A 17,463-nucleotide genomic window follows, 5' to 3' on the forward strand; every position below is an offset into this window, starting at 1 on the left:
TTACACACCTGATTGTTACATTGAGTTAATTGTATTTTTTTTCTGTATCACGATACGGCGATTTTTTTTCCTACTTCGTCTTACGCAATTATCTTCAGCTACACAATCATGGCAAATGACTGTCAATGGCATTAACAACCCATGATTACTTTGTAATTTTTGTATTATTAATTATTAGGAAACATTTATACATCACACACATTTTATTACAACTGACACATTTACATAATTGACACCAGAAACATACACACACACATGACACCAATTACACTTTCTGCAACTATTGGGTATTAAACCCTAATATTCGGCATAGCTTGCCGATACTCAACCATTGAGCTATAGTCACATATAATTTCAGTCTCGTATACCTTGAGTCAACGCACGATCATTTTGTATAGTCAATGTTTTCTTCTTGCTATGCTATTTGCCAGTCTGATCAGCGACTGTATAACTATCATAGCTTATTTGTAAAGCGTCTGGCTGCGGGTATCAACATACTAAGGTTGAAACCCAGTTCGATGCTCAACCTTGGACTAAATTCACACATGAATTCTCTCTTCTATAGCTTGAGTCATAATATTATTATATAGTCAATGTATCTCATCTCGATATGCTATTTGTTAGTCTCCTTTCTTATGGTGTAAATACCGCAGATTATACGTAGAAAGTCCGCTTTTGACTTCAGTAATTGCTCACACAGGAATAACACAGTTTTGCACACACAATCAGATCGGTTGAGCACCAAACTGATCTTGGTACTTTTATCTCGATTGTTTTCACCTGTTTCACTTCACGTTGAGGGGAAGCACACGTGCACTGTGGGAGCTTGTGGTAGTTCTCTCTATGGATTAATGCAACGGTTTATTTGTATCTGGACTGCTGGAACTGCCGATTGCACAACCGCCAGACTAATATTTGAAATTGCTAATTCTTCAATCGCGGCTGTTACATCATTATTGGATCCCAATTCTTCGTTTTTTTCTCCTGAAAATGAACGAAAACCAGTAAATAAAAGATCTATGTAGTAGATCAAATTGTCCTAATGATAGTATTGAATAAGAATAAAAAAGCGAGACGAAAAACACAACAACTTAAACGATAATCTGGGAATGAAATCCCAAACCGAATGCTGACCTATTGAAGCTAAGAGGATCATTGAAGGAATTATCACCAAGTCTGTTGAAGTTGTCCATCATGACTACTGCTGGCGATGACTGAGGCAACGGAAGGTCAAATTTGGCTTCGATTTCCCTTAAACTAGGCGGAATGATGACCTCAGCGTGAGTTTCCGAGTATTCTTCCTCTGCATAAATATTGGCAGCGGTGCCCAAAAGAAGAATAATCAATCCGCACACGAACAGTACCTAACGCACGGAGAATTCTTTAGTTATTGCGAGTGACAAAATTCTTCGAAGACCCACTTTGGCAATCCAGCGTTCACCAGAAGTCGATGGGACAACTTGCAGATAAATCCACGCAGGCGCAACACAACAAACTGCCGTTCCTGAAGTGGCACCCACCAGACCTAAAACGAACTCGACATTCGGAATGCAGATACCAACAGACACCAATCGACATTTATATTTTCTTTTTCATCTTATTGTACTAGATTTCAATAAACTTTACCTATTATTAAGGTTGCCGTGACGATTATGAATGTCAGGATTTTGAAACGGAAATCCGAAAGTGAGCCGGTTGTTCCTCCTGACATCCCGCCACTAGTTTCAGACGTCTGAAGGGATTCCTCAACTTAAAAAACAAACAAAAGCAAACACTTTGGCATAACGATTACATCATCAATGAATTAACGCTTTACCTTTCCATACACTAATGAATGAAAGCTTGTCCTGCAGGGCAAAACACACGACGGAAAGCTCAAGATAATCGATAGCAGGAATCCCACTTTCATAAGGTCAGTTACAAAAGACGGCGCAAAACTTATGAGGATATTGCCTAGTCGAGACAAAATATGACCCAATGAAATTCGTCAGATTTTCCTAGGCAAAAGTTTACAATATGTTGACTTGCCAGTAAAATGCGTATCCGCAAAGGCTAGGTAGCCAGCTATTCCTACCCCCATGTACATAAAAGTGCACAAATCAATGGCTGTCGATATTACTCGATCCATTGCTTTTAGGGAAGGTTCTGGTATACTTCGAACACCTGCCTATGCATTTAAAAAGCTGATCATTAAATCTGGCATTCTCCTTGTCAATTTAAATATTTCCACTCACGTTTGGCATCATAAAGCCATGGAAAATATCGGTACGCATTGGAGTACACCCCCTATTTTCCATACTTCAATATTTGAAGACATTCCTTCGGTTAGGCCCTGGACACCAGCCTCAAAGAAGGACTGAAAAAGAAAAAAAAATCTGTCATAACTGCACTGTTATTTTGGTAGCATACTTCATGTAGAAGGATGCATAAAACATAATTAAGGGCAGGGAATCATGTACATGCTTTCAAAACCAATAACATGTACTACATAGCCACAGAAACTGTTGACACTACATCCAATGTTTCAATATCTCTCAAGAGGCACAGAGGTATATGATGAACATGCCATTTCCTGTGTATGATTAAGTTATATATTTTAGAACCTTATGGAAATAATATCACTGGCATCCAGTAGAGAGCTTACCTGCCATAAGAATAAGTATTCGTGCTGACTGCAAGGAGTAATTTACACCTATTTTGATTAATATTTCTGGACCGAGATCGCCAAGTACAACCAGATAGGCAATGCAGCAGCCCAGATAATGGCTATTTCCTCATTTCGCCCTTAGATTTTTATATGTTAAGGAAATGCTTAAATATTCGGCAGAGATAGGAGTTTCGGTTTGACAGTTTTTATTTTAATTATTGAAAAAATAGCCAAAAAGGTTGCGCTAAGCACTTGACTGACATACTAGTATCCTCCAGACCTGCCCCGATGGAGATCATATTGCTGTACTATATGATCCCCATCTCGCATCAGCTGATAGCTCTTACATCTCTATTCAGTTCTGCATTGGAATGGGGGCCAATGATTGGTGGACCAATCATTGTGGGTGCCATCATCATCATACCAACGCTTGACGTTTCGAGTTGTAATTGCTTACAGACTCTTGGTACTAGTTCCCAACATTGGGAGGGTACCATACCCAGTCATTGTTCAAGTGCCGCTACGTTAAAGATGTTCACGCAACTATTATATACCGTGAATGACGACCCCAAACCATGTTGATAACGCTAGCGGGCATTTTCCGTCTTAAACTAATTCTCATTTAAATTCAGTGAAACTATTGCACAATGTAATAAATGAACTGTATTCAGAAAATAGTGATAAACAACATCCAAGGTAATTATAAACAAAACACTTGAGTAAATGTTTAAAATTTTCAATTATTATGTAGCACTCACGAATTAGGGCGTGGCATCACGCACCGTTAATGACATGCAAGAATACTCCATATCACCTTGCGGCCGATTTTGGCACTAGTGCATTCATGCATTGGCTTGTGCTATTCTAGTTGTGAAGGGAAAGTAAGTTAAAGCTAATGTAGGTTTGTCATTATTTATTTTTTGCATTCATATCCAAACGTATAAGTAGCCCTGCATGCAGCTCATCGCGTCTGTTGGGCCATAATACTTTAACAATCACGGTTTCTAAATTTCCGCTTTGGAAAACAATGACCTTATGCCACATTCCCAGGACTTATCAAGTCTAGTTGATAATGGTTGTTCGTAATTACAATCCATTCAGTTGTCACCATGAATATTCCACAAAGGATTTTTTGAACGTTAGTTACCTTTTGGGTTATGCGTTAAAGATTGAGTCTACATGTTCAGGTATAATACATATGCATATGCATGCAAGTATATACATAAAATACATATGCAAACGTTGAATAATCAAAGAAGTTTGATGTTTCACGCTAGCGCTGTAGCGTACTGGCGCGCTAGTAATGGTTTCGATTCGCACACACATTTATTTCATATTTTAGATTACTCCAAAAGTATAAACTCTACGTAAAGACAAATTCCATTTTCATGTTCCTTGAGTAATTTTTAATCAGAATCATCTATAGTTATCTAGATTCAATGCTATTATTTTTTAATAGGAAAAAATTTTAAGCCCGACAATATAAGCGCGGGCTTATTTTTTAACCCAACTTTACCGTTTTTTACGTTTTATTAAAAAACTTTGAGTCCCACGAGAACACAATCCTCACAATCGTGATCTCCGTTCAATTCTGCATCGAAACCATGTATTTAAAGCGAAATCTAACATTTTGTCAAAATTGCTAAGAGAGAAGGCTATAGCCTTCTCACTTTTGTCAAAATCGGAAAAAATCGAAATCTCTCGGAATGCGATGAAAATCCCACAGTATAACCCTATTTTAACGCGGATTCAGAAAAAACCATTTGTTTTATTTTCAAGTAAGCCGTTTTTGAAATAATCGTAATTTAAAGATAAAGTCGGGCTTATTTTTTTAGTCGGGCTTATTTTTTTAAACCCAACTTCCCCGTTTTTTACGTTTTATTAAAACACTATGAGTTCCACGAGAAAACAACCCTCATATTCGTGATGCCCGTTCAATTCTGCATCGAAACCACGTATTTAAAGCGAAATCTAAAATTTTGCCAAAATTGCAAAAGTGAGAAGGCCTTCTCGCTTTTCCATTTTTCCTCAAATCCTAGATTTCATTAAAAATACAGTATTCCGATGCGAAATTGATCGCTGATCATGAAAATGGGGTATGTTTTTATATCAGACTTCTATTTTTTGAATTAACCCGTAAAAAAAACAGAAAGTCGGGCTTATTAAGTCGGGCTTATTTAGTCGGGCTTAAAAATTTTTTCGGTCAGTGTATAGACAATTAACTAGAAATGTGACCGGTAGATGGCGATAGAAGTCAAACAGAAAAAAAACCCAATATTTTTTATTTTTATTTGGGTAAAACGGATTGCCGTATTGCCATATGTACTCTTGTTTTTGGTTAACGATATGGATGCAATTACATTCAATGAGCGATGCCTGGAAGATGACTACTACTACACATTAGGTTGCGATGATTCCTCCAGTGTAAGTTTCGGTCAGATTTGTGCTGTTTGTTCTTTTTTTTTAGTTCTTTATATTCACTTCATACATAAATAGGTTGACCAAATATTAACCTAATACAAACACAGAGTATTACGTTGTCATCCTGATAAGAATCCATATGACAAGTCCACTACTCAGTTTCAAAAACTTCAGGTAAATAGATTTTGCACATTAACCAAGTAATGTGATAGATACAGTTAATTTCTGGTCATTCCAACAGGAAGCTAAGGAGGTGCTCTGTGACCCAGAAAAGCGAAATGATTATGACAGATGGAAAACAAGTGGAATAACAATTTCATACAAGCAATGGATTGTCATAAATAAACGATCTACTGCCGTAAGTATTATATGTGCAACATCAGGATGTCTTTCTATGTAGGTTTAAAGTAAAATAGATTGAAATATTAAAATTAACACAGGTTCTCCACTGGGCCATACCAAAACATGAACAAAAAATGCTACAGGCAAGATAGAAACGTTCGTCAAACAAGGTAAATGCAAATTTTTCGTTCTGTACATTAATGCCATAAAGCATTTATTTTAGGACTTTGAATACCAGCAATCCTTGTAAGAATGGAATTTTGACATTAATTTCATTGCAGAAACAATATGGAATGTATTTGCAACAGGTATTTCTTGTGAAACGAAAAAAAACTTTTTTTTTATTGATTTCAGATTTGCTGATAAAATTATATTGTTCCCTTACAAAAAACTGTATGTGCAATTGCCAAGATTTCGTTCTCAATTATAAGCTAATATTTTTTAAACAGAAGATTCAGAAGGGGTGAAATTGTTAAATGGTAATTATGGCCAACAGATATTGATTAATGCTTTTTAGTTTGTGGTTCCGAACTGAATGACAATTTCTATTTATACAATACTTTTTACTGCAACCTTTATATTTCGTTCACGTCTGGAAATGAGACGACCGAAACAAGGAGCCGAGGGCGTAAATGTCCCAAAGACTGTTCAAGAAAGTCACACACAAAAGGTAAACACTTGACAAACAATAATAATAATATAAGAAATGCGTTCATACGAAATCCAACCAAATTCCCTTAACGCAAACTTACAACACGAGAATAACCTTACATAAATCCAGAACAAAACCACACAAGAAATGTGAAGAGCACTTGTCAAATATAACCGTTCACGATCAAGCTACGCGAAAAAGAGAGGGATTGCCAGCTTAGACAGCTGACACTTCCGGCAAGCGCCATCTGGCGTTCATTACAACAACATTTAGAAAAGTATATAGATAATAATAGGATGCCATCTGGCGCTGGAAATCAAGACTACTGTTTTTCTAACTTATCAATAATAACAACATGAGCATTACAAGAAGAGGAAACACGTCACCTAGTGCTGAACTTTAGAACTACTTATTTCTATTTGGGACTAATCGTTACACGCCATCTCCTCCTCCCCCGGAGGTTTGAGATGTCGAAGCAATTGTATTTCTTTGAGTAGTGCTTAAGTCTAACTTAATTGGCCATAATGAAAAGAAAAATTGGAAAATCTTAATCGTTATCCCACACAAAAAAAAAACAAAAAAACAAGCAAAAAAAAAAAAACAAAACAAAAATCAGTACGATTGACACGAAACACCATTATTTTAAAGTACTATTCTGGTGTCATTTCTGTCAACAAGGTAAATAGGTTTCTTGTACATGTTTTCTGAAAACGTAATTGTGTTAATTATTTTTTTTTTGTCTTTTAGTTCATTAAAGGGACATACTATGTCTGAACAAAGTAGATGTGAAGATACTAAGAGGAACGAGGAGTTAGGCAAGATAGGTACGTTGTTCGTCAACTAGGTAAATGCATGTTTTTTTTTATTTTTCAAAATGATTTGGCTAATATTCTATGAAAAAAGGCATGGTGTTTAGTAGGAAATCCATTTTGAAAAGATGGCATGTCTTAACGATACAGCAACAGCGCCAAAGAATCTCTCATTTGCATCAGAACGTGGATCGCTACACTTTCAGTTGATCGTATTTGTTTCTGCTATACATCACCCATTTGGATTGAAGGACTCAGCGTCCAACCCGTTGGCAAGGTGTTTTTCACTTCTTTTAACACTAACTCTACTTGCTTAGGCGGAAAAAGCGTAGCTGGTAGCCTTTCTGTCGCCATTGTCGCTAGTCCAACGGCGAAATTGGTCACCGATTCGTCTATCCAAGCGAGGGATTTCTGAACGTGTCGAAAGACATTATCGATTTTCTCGGTGGCTGACGCTTGCCGCTCCATCTCTTGCTGAAAACTTCCAACTTGTTGGCTGACCTTCCATGCTTCGGCTTCGACGTGGTTAAAGGCGACCCGTAACTCTCCGATGGCTTTTGCTGCAGCCTGAGTTTCCCACAAGGTTTCATTAATTAGAGATGCGTGAACCTCCATGGCGTGCACAATTGACGGTTTCTGTGGATAATTTGTTTATTCTCTCGTTCACATGTTCTAGGTCTTCCTGCGTGGCTACTCCAAACAGCCAGTTTAGGATCTTTCCTCCGCCATCAGCTATTGCTCTCTTCCTTCTTGGATCCTTTATTCCAACGACCTCCTTCAACTCATTAAGTCGTAGATGGCTTTCACGCAGTTTTGCTATTTCTACCTGTGTGCGAACATTCAGCTGCCGCCGAAAACGTTCTTTGAATTTGTCTTCCAAGGCGTCGTTCCGGTAAATCAATGTACCCATTCGCACTTCTAATATAAACTGTAATTGTTTAATGACTTTTTCTAGAGTGTCGAAGGTGAAGTCGGAGACAACTATCCATTCTGAGTCTGAGAAGGCTACATCTTTTTCGGGTTTGAAGATTACTCCTTGGTAGGCCACGATCTCTTTTGCCGATATTTTCAACGGTGCGTTTAGTGTCAAAAACAAAAGGAAAAATGGTAGTGCTAGTATGAATTGCTTCCTCGGTATCCTTCCTCGAGCTGATCGTCTTAAACCAGTCCCATCCGGGGTTGCTGTTGGTATTCCTGGTTCCGGTACCGTCTCCTCTGCAGGCGGGGTCCCCACGCATGCATCACTTTCCTGATTCCGTTGACCATCGTCAGTTTCCGGGGTCGCTGACCCTTCTGGGGCGGCAGTTGGCGACGCCTCGTGTAAGTTAGATTGTGACGTTTCCGGGGATACATCCTTGCTGTCCGGCTTGGGGAGCGGTGGCGGAGTTCCAACGACATCAATGAATGATTTCATACGCTCGACATGTACTATCTCTGTTTTGGGCGAGCGGCCTAGGCGTATTTCGTAGTTGCTTGGGGTGGTCTGGCGTACCACTTTATATGGACCATACCATCGATGCAAAAGTTTTTCCGACCTTCCTACCTTTCGAATAGGTTTGTACACCAGAACTTCGTCTCCAGGCAGGTAAGTGGGTGCTTCTCTCCTTCTTTTGTCATATTGTTCCTTTTGGTCACGATGTATAAGGGCTGCGCGCTCCTGCACTAACAATCGTGCCTGTTGGAGACGTTCGATTGCCCATTCGGTCGGATCCCTGTCCTTTGGCGACGCAGGGTTGGGATCCGCGCCCACCATAGCGTCGATGGGGAGAACGGCTTCTCTCCCATACACCAAGTAAAATGGCGTCTTTCCGGTGGTCTCTTGACGGCTGGTATTGTACGCGAACGTCACGTAGGGTAGTGACTCATCCCAGTCCCGATTATCTGAGCTGACATACATTGAAAGCATGTCAGACAGCGTGTGATTCAGCCGTTCCACCAAGCCGTTCGCTTGCGGACGATAGGCCGTTGTCATACGGTGGTTAGTCTCCATGGCCTTCACCACATGTTGGGTGAGTTCTGCGATGAAACAGCGGCCTCTATCCGTAGTTAGCTGGCGCGGGGCGCCATGACGTAACAACACACTTTTTACCAGGAAATCGGCCACTTCTTTGGCGTCGGCACTCGGAAGCGCTCTAGTTTCTGCCCATTTCGTAACATAATCTACTGCCACGACGATGTGTTTGTTCCCCATTTTTGATAGTGGGAATGGTCCCAGGATATCTATTCCCAATCTTTCAAACGGACGTTCTATTTTATTACTTCCATGTACCCGGCTGGCCGCTGGTACACTGACTTACGTGATTGGCATTCTCGACAACTGCGAACGAATCTACTAACGTCTTCGTCCATTTTCCACCAATAGTAACGAGCTCGCACTTTCGCTAGAGTGCGTCTCAATCCGAGGTGTCCAGCCGTGATGTCATGATGGCAAGCGCGCATAACCTCTTCTATGAATGTTTGGGGTACACACAGTTTTAGGAGTCGTCCATCATCGAGGATCTTCTCGCGGAATAACAGGCCATCTTGAATCCGATACTGCCCTCGGAGTTTTCCTCGTTTGATTGCAGCAAACACTTGATCCCATTCCTCTTGCTGGGCGCGTTGTAATTTCTCTTTATTGTCATGATCTACTTAAGGCTGCCACTATGCAGGTTAGTGACACATCTGTTTCTGTGACAATGTTGACTGGATAACGCGATAACGTGTCCGCATCCGTATGCAGTCTACCGTTACGGTGTACAATCCTTAGTAAAAATTCTTGTAATTGCAGGCTCCAACGAGCCAAACGTCCGGCCAGATCCTTTTTACTTAACAGCCAACAAAGCGCGTGATGGTCAGTCACAACCACGGTCTCAATTCCCCAAATGTAGCTTCTAAATTTCTTCACCGCCCAGACCATCGCGAGGCATTCTTTTTCCGTGATGGAATAATTGTTCTCGCCTTTTGTCAAGAGGCGACTCGCGTAGGCGAGGGGTCTCTCCACGTTGTCGATGCGTTGTAACAACACCGCTCCAAGACCGTAATCGCACGCGTCAGGATGGATCTCGAAAGGTTTGGAAAAATCAGGATAGGCTAACGTAGCGGCTCTGATCAGCGCTTGTTTTAATAAATTGAAGCTTTCTTCTTGAGGTTCTTGCCATACAAAGCATGCCCCTTTTTTAAACATGTCTGTTAGGGGTTTAGCAGTATGCGCAAACTGCGCAATGAATCGCCTGTAGTACGAACAGAGTCCGATAAAGCTCCTAACACATTTTAGTCGGTCAGCGGGTTTATGAAAGGAACACGGAGACGGAAATTTTTCAATTGCCTTTAGTTTTTCTGGGTCTGGGCGTATGCCTTCCCCGCTGATTACGTGCCCTAAGGCTTTTACTTCCCGGGCTGCAAATTGGCACTTTACTAGTTTGATCTTTAATCCAGCTTTGTGTAAGGCACTCAGTACCTGCCGGAGTCGTATTAGATGTTCCCTGGTATCCCCCGCGTAGATGATGATATCGTCTAGGTAGACGAGGCAGATCGTCCATCGGAGCCCGGCTAGTACCAGGTCCATCATCCGTTGGAATGTTCCGGGAGCGGAAGCTAAACCAAACGGCATTACCAAAAATTGGTAGAGCCCGTCGGGCGTGATAAATGCTGTTTTGGCTTTATCAGCTTCGTCCATAGGCACTTGCCAGTATCCGCTTTCTAAATCCATTGTCGAAAAAATGCAGGCGTTCCCCATCCTGGCTAGGGTTTCCTCAATCCGCGGTAGTGGGTAAACATCTTGCACAGAGACGACGTTTAGCTTCCGATAGTCCACGCAGAATCTCCAATTTCCATCTTTCTTTTTCACCAAGACAACTGGCGATGCCCAAGGGCTGGTGGAAGGCTCAATGACACCTTTTTCCAGCATCTCGTCGACCTGTCGCTGTACAATGGCTCGTTCTTTCCATGCGCTTTTGTACGGAGGTTGGTGAACTGGTGGTGTGTTACCCGTGTCGATTCGATGCTTGGCCACACGACAAACTCCCAGCTCACTATCGGCCAGCGCGAAGCATGAATGAAATTCTTCTAACAGGTCAATCAATCTCTCTGTTTCTGGGGGTGATAAGCTTTCGGCAATCCTAGCCCTGAATGTCTCCCTGGGAATAGGGGCGACGCTGGACGGAGAGAACTTTCCTCGACTGAGTGCCATTACGGCTAGATTCTCCTCGTCATCCTTTATTCCCATTTTATCTTCCTCATCTATTGTCACAACAACAGGTTCTATTTCTTCCATCTGTCCCAAAACGGTCCCCTCTCGGATATAGGCTCTCTGGTACGTTAAGTTCACAACAAACACTCGGTTTAGCGGGGATTCACTGGACACAAGTACCTTCCCAGTAGTAATGCCTTTGACTCGAGCTAACTTGTCCGAAGGCTCTACCATCCAAATGTTTTTCTCTTGTGCGGTAAGCTCTACTTCCACTAGAGCAAAGGTTCTCGGTGGCAGCATTCTTCCTATCTTGGCTACCAGCTTTGGAGGCGAGATTATCTGCTCGTTGATTACATTCACTGGCAATTCACCTAGAGATGCCACTGCCCCCGTCTTCTTGTACTGAACCACCAATCGCTCAAACTGGCTTAAAAAATCGTTCCCTAACAGTAATTCTATTTCTTTCATTTCCAAGAGAATGATTTTTCCACTGGCCTTGTGGCCCCGATGTTCAATTTCCAACTGAATGGCACCAAGAGGTTGTGTACTTTGACCATTTACCATAATGATGGCCGGTCCTTCCCATTCCACCAACGGTGCTTTTAGCTTTTCTTGCAGGCTTGGCGAAGCAACTGAAATTACGGCTCCAGTATCAATAACTGCCTTGACGGCCAATCCCTTACAGTTGACTTCTTCGAATATGAGACGCGGAGAGTAGGTCAAATAGATCGGTACGTTTTCTCCTTTATCCTTTATGCCCTCTTCGACTTTACAATTCTCTTCCCCCTTTTCTCCGAGCGATTCCATCTCACAGCCAGCCCCTTTGTCTTCATTTTCAGCCTCCTTAAGCTCATCTTTCTTCTTCCCTTTTTCTTCGAGTGAAATCATTCCCACCGCCATTTGACCCTGATCACGGTCCGCGGGAGGTCTAGAAACCGTTCTAGGGCTACGACGACTTTCCCTACTATCGTCCCTATTATAACGCGAGCGTTCTCGACTTACGTTTCTCCTCCCATCTTGGCTTCCATCTCGTCTCGAGTTCTCACGTCCGCGTCGGTCCACATCACGTCCATCTGGTCTCCTTTCGTTCTCCCTTCCTTCCCGACTGGGTGTTGGTGATCGTGGCCTCGTATTACTCAAATCGGTCTCACAGTTACGAGCAATATGACCGGAGCGTCCGCATCGGTGGCAGATTGGCCTTCCGTCTGCTGTTCGGGAGGGTTTAGGTTTCTCCCCTCTCCCTCCCAGGCGTAGTTGTTTAGTGCCTCGTTCCAGCTCTTCTATCCGAGCTGCCATATCGCGTATTAAATTTTTTAACTCGTCATGCGACCCTTGGCGCGTGCCGTCTCGCTTTGCGTCGTACTCGTAGGCTTCTTGTTTCAACGGAGTTTGCCTTTCTTCGGAGTCAGCATACGTGACTCGCTTGGGTGGAATAGGATCCTTCGCTTGTCCCATAAAATTAACTGCCTGATTTGGTTTCTCTGAATCCTCATATGCCCTAGTATAAATCTTGAGTGCTTTCAAAAATTCATCTGTCGTCCGGGGCTGTTTAATGGTCATTTCTCGCTTCAAAGGCTGATTAAGCCCACGCAACAGATAATCTATTTTCTTCGCTTCAGGCATCCTTAGGTTCAACCTACGGCACTGATTTAGCACGTCGTAGAAATATCCTACGACCGTCTCCGAGGCCTCCTGTTTTCGGCTACGTAGCCTAGCTTTATGATAACGGTCGAAATCCTCCGATCGAAATGTATCTAAAAATCGGGTTCGTAGGCCCCTTATCCCGGGTTCGGCGTCATCCGGAGCAACATCATCCCAGACCACCTCCCCTAATTGACAAGCTAGCCAATCCTTTGCTGTACCTTCTAAGAATAAGCCAAAGTATTCCGCTTTCTCAGCGGGACCCCATCCATTGAAATTGGCGGTCCTCTCGAAACGTTCCATCCATTCAGCGGCATCGTCGTCTGGTCCTCCGCGGAAGACTGGTGCTTCACGATACTGCGATGGATGAGCCGGTGCACGCTGAACGGCTCCTCCTGCCTGTGCAGGTGCACGGGCGGGAGGTCCATCATTTCCTCTAAATTCAGCGCGCTGGGCCATTTCAAGCGTTGGTACTATCACGAGTGGTAAAGCTCCAGAAAAATCGTCTAACCCCTTATCACTTCCTTCCCTTGAGCACTCGTTAAAGATTCCTTGCTTTTCGGCTACCTCCTGTTGCTCCCTCGGATCAATACACGTTTGTTCTCCTACACCACTATCTCTCGATCTTGCTTCCTGAACGAGCTTCCGATACCTACAAGAGGAATTTGTCCTCGCGTTCGATTCTCCGATCGGGTTCAGTGATACGATTTCTCTTCTCGGAATGGTATGGCCGATCGCTTGGGCAGTCTGTGCCCCTACTTCTGTAACTCTCTTTAGAGATTCCGCCTGACTTCCGTCAAGAACAACGCTGCGTTGTCCTTCCCCGCTTATCGGGTACGCGGCTAACCCTCGTAAACGCCTGCTCTGCCTAGGCGGATCCGTACTCATCCACCGAGCTACGTCTCTCTCTCCCACCCAATGGTAGGCCTGTCGGGCTTTTACTACGCGCTTTCAACAACTTACTCGGACGGGTCTTCAACCTAACAGCGAATCAAGGAAATCGGCCAGGTCTGTGGTCCTGTACCACGGCAATTTAAGGCACTTTCTAGCCGGCTGGTCACACTTCCCAAGGACCCCTAAACAGCACCTGCCTCCAAGTTCCTTATTCAAAAACTCCCCAAGACCCGTGCGAAAAGAACAACAATTGCGCTTACCTTACTCAGCCTAACAGGTGGTACCCTGCATCTCCACCATGTCACGGACGGATCTTGTACCAAGATAGAGACGTCGTGCTTCAGATTAAAAGATAATGTGTATTTCACCAAAAGGATTAATAACACAACTGCAAACTAATTGCCCTAACCAATTAATCAAAAAGCCACACAGAAGTGCAATATCGCCCCTTTTATATCCGGCGACGAGGGTGGTGCTCCAATGGACGGCCATAATTGGGGCGGGATTTCCGTCCTAGCGCTGTTGTCGCTACTGCAGTGGCGAATCGGATATTGCCAACGTAACAATATTCATGAGCGTTTATTCGATCATTCTAAACTATGACATGTGTTTTCTTTTGTTGTTTCAAATATTTTAACCTGTCCATCGTCTGCCTAGATGAAGCTTTCTCATCGTAAACATTTTTTTTTTCAGAAAATGAGTCTTCTGGAAGAAGAACTTTTGCCACCGAACGATTTGACATCAAACAAATGAATGTATACTTGTGAGTATTGACCAAACAGATGTCGCGGTTCTTCATTAATCATCAGTCTCATATTTAATGTGTTCGAAAAAGAAAAACTTCAAATAGTTGGAAAAATGCCAACGTTAAAGACTGTATTGGATGGTGACGTGACGTGACGTGACGTTACGGCCATCATAACAGTTCCGACATTTGTGTCACATGGGGAAGAGAAACATTTTGACCCGTAATGATGCATCACTCGTGTCAATTGCACTAAAACCCTATAATCTTTTTTTTTCTTAAAATCTTTTTAAACATACTGAATAGTAAAAAATGTCATTGAAAATATTATCCTCTATTTCTGCGGCTCGAAAAATCTTTTCTCGTCCTGCGAATGGTATTATTTTAAAATTAATTACACACCTGATTGTTACATTGAGTTAATTGTATTTTTTTTCTGTATCACGATACGGCGATTTTTTTTCCTACTTCGTCTTACGCAATTATCTTCAGCTACACAATCATGGCAAATGACTGTCAATGGCATTAGCAACCCATGATTACTTTGTAATTTTTGTATTATTAATTATTAGGAAACATTTATACATCACACACATTTTATTACAACTGACACATTTACATAATTGACACCAGAAACATACACACACACATGACACCAATTACACTTTCTGCAACTATTGGGTATTAAACCCTAATATTCGGCATAGCTTGCCGATACTCAACCATTGAGCTATAGTCACATATAATTTCAGTCTCGTATACCTTGAGTCAACGCACGATCATTTTGTATAGTCAATGTTTTCTTCTTGCTATGCTATTTGCCAGTCTGATCAGCGACTGTATAACTATCATAGCTTATTTGTAAAGCGTCTGGCTGCGGGTATCAACATACTAAGGTTGAAACCCAGTTCGATGCTCAACCTTGGACTAAATTAACACATGAATTCTCTCTTCTATAGCTTGAGTCATAATATTATTATATAGTCAATGTATCTCATCTCGATATGCTATTTGTTAGTCTCCTTTCTTATGGTGTAAATACCGCAGATTATACGTAGAAAGTCCGCTTTTGACTTCAGTAATTGCTCACACAGGAATAACACAGTTTTGCACACACAATCAGATCGGTTGAGCACCAAACTGATCTTGGTACTTTTATCTCGATTGTTTTCACCTGTTTCACTTCACGTTGAGGGGAAGCACACGTGCACTGTGGGAGCTTGTGGTAGTTCTCTCTATGGATTAATGCAACGGTTTATTTGTATCTGGACTGCTGGAACTGCCGATTGCACAACCGCCAGACTAATATTTGAAATTGCTAATTCTTCAATCGCGGCTGTTACATCATTATTGGATCCCAATTCTTCGTTTTTTTCTCCTGAAAATGAACGAAAACCAGTAAATAAAAGATCTATGTAGTAGATCAAATTGTCCTAATGATAGTATTGAATAAGAATAAAAAAGCGAGACGAAAAACACAACAACTTAAACGATAATCTGGGAATGAAATCCCAAACCGAATGCTGACCTATTGAAGCTAAGAGGATCATTGAAGGAATTATCACCAAGTCTGTTGAAGTTGTCCATCATGACTACTGCTGGCGATGACTGAGGCAACGGAAGGTCAAATTTGGCTTCGATTTCCCTTAAACTAGGCGGAATGATGACCTCAGCGTGAGTTTCCGAGTATTCTTCCTCTGCATAAATATTGGCAGCGGTGCCCAAAAGAAGAATAATCAATCCGCACACGAACAGTACCTAACGCACGGAGAATTCTTTAGTTATTGCGAGTGACAAAATTCTTCGAAGACCCACTTTGGCAATCCAGCGTTCACCAGAAGTCGATGGGGCAACTTGCAGATAAATCCACGCAGGCGCAACACAACAAACTGCCGTTCCTGAAGTGGCACCCACCAGACCTAAAACGAACTCGACATTCGGAATGCAGATACCAACAGACACCAATCGACATTTATATTTTCTTTTTCATCTTATTGTACTAGATTTCAATAAACTTTACCTATTATTAAGGTTGCCGTGACGATTATGAATGTCAGGATTTTGAAACGGAAATCCGAAAGTGAGCCGGTTGTTCCTCCTGACATCCCGCCACTAGTTTCAGACGTCTGAAGGGATTCCTCAACTTAAAAAACAAACAAAAGCAAACACTTTGGCATAACGATTACATCATCAATGAATTAACGCTTTACCTTTCCATACACTAATGAATGAAAGCTTGTCCTGCAGGGCAAAACACACGACGGAAAGCTCAAGATAATCGATAGCAGGAATCCCACTTTCATAAGGTCAGTTACAAAAGACGGCGCAAAACTTATGAGGATATTGCCTAGTCGAGACAAAATATGACCCAATGAAATTCGTCAGATTTTCCTAGGCAAAAAGTTTACAATATGTTGACTTGCCAGTAAAATGCGTATCCGCAAAGGCTATTCCTACCCATCCGGTAGCCAGCTATTCCTACCCCCATGTACATAAAAGTGCACAAATCAATGGCTGTCGATATTACTCGATCCATTGCTTTTAGGGAAGGTTCTGGTATACTTCGAACACCTGCCTATGCATTTAAAAAGCTGATCATTAAATCTGGCATTCTCCTTGTCAATTTAAATATTTCCACTCACGTTTGGCATCATAAAGCTATGGAAAATATCGGTACGCATTGGAGTACACACCCCATTTTCCATACTTCAATATTTGAAGACATTCCTTCGGTTAGGCCCTGGACATCAGCCTCAAAGAAGGACTGAAAAAAAAATCTGTCATAACTGCACTGTTATTTTGGTAGCATACTTCATGTAGAAGGATGCATAAAACATAATTAAGGGCAGGGAATCTTATACATGCTTTCAAAACCAATAACATGTACTACATAGCCACAGAAACTGTTGACACTACATCCAATGTTTCAATATCTCTCAAGAGGCACAGAGGTATATGATGAACATGCCATTTCCTGTGTATGATTAAGTTATATATTTTAGAACCTTATGGAAATAATATCACTGGCATCCAGTAGAGAGCTTACCTGCCATAAGAATAAGTATTCGTGCTGACTGCAAGGAGTAATTTACACCTATTTTGATTAATATTTCTGGACCGAGATCGCCAAGTACAACCAGA

General features: G+C 41.8%; 2 pseudogenes; one reads left to right on the forward strand and one right to left on the reverse strand.

Moving 5' to 3' along the window:
* Positions 1 to 728: 728 nt before the first annotated feature.
* LOC130697189 (putative sodium-coupled neutral amino acid transporter 10) lies at positions 729 to 4,967 on the reverse strand (annotated as a pseudogene).
* A 26-nt stretch (positions 4,968 to 4,993) lies between these two features.
* On the forward strand, positions 4,994 to 5,514 carry LOC130697183 (J domain-containing protein-like; annotated as a pseudogene).
* Positions 5,515 to 17,463: the final 11,949 nt, after the last annotated feature.

The sequence above is a fragment of the Daphnia carinata genome, unplaced genomic scaffold (genome assembly GCF_022539665.2).
Source record: "Daphnia carinata strain CSIRO-1 unplaced genomic scaffold, CSIRO_AGI_Dcar_HiC_V3 NW_026453038.1, whole genome shotgun sequence".
Lineage (NCBI taxonomy): Eukaryota > Metazoa > Arthropoda > Branchiopoda > Diplostraca > Daphniidae > Daphnia > Daphnia carinata.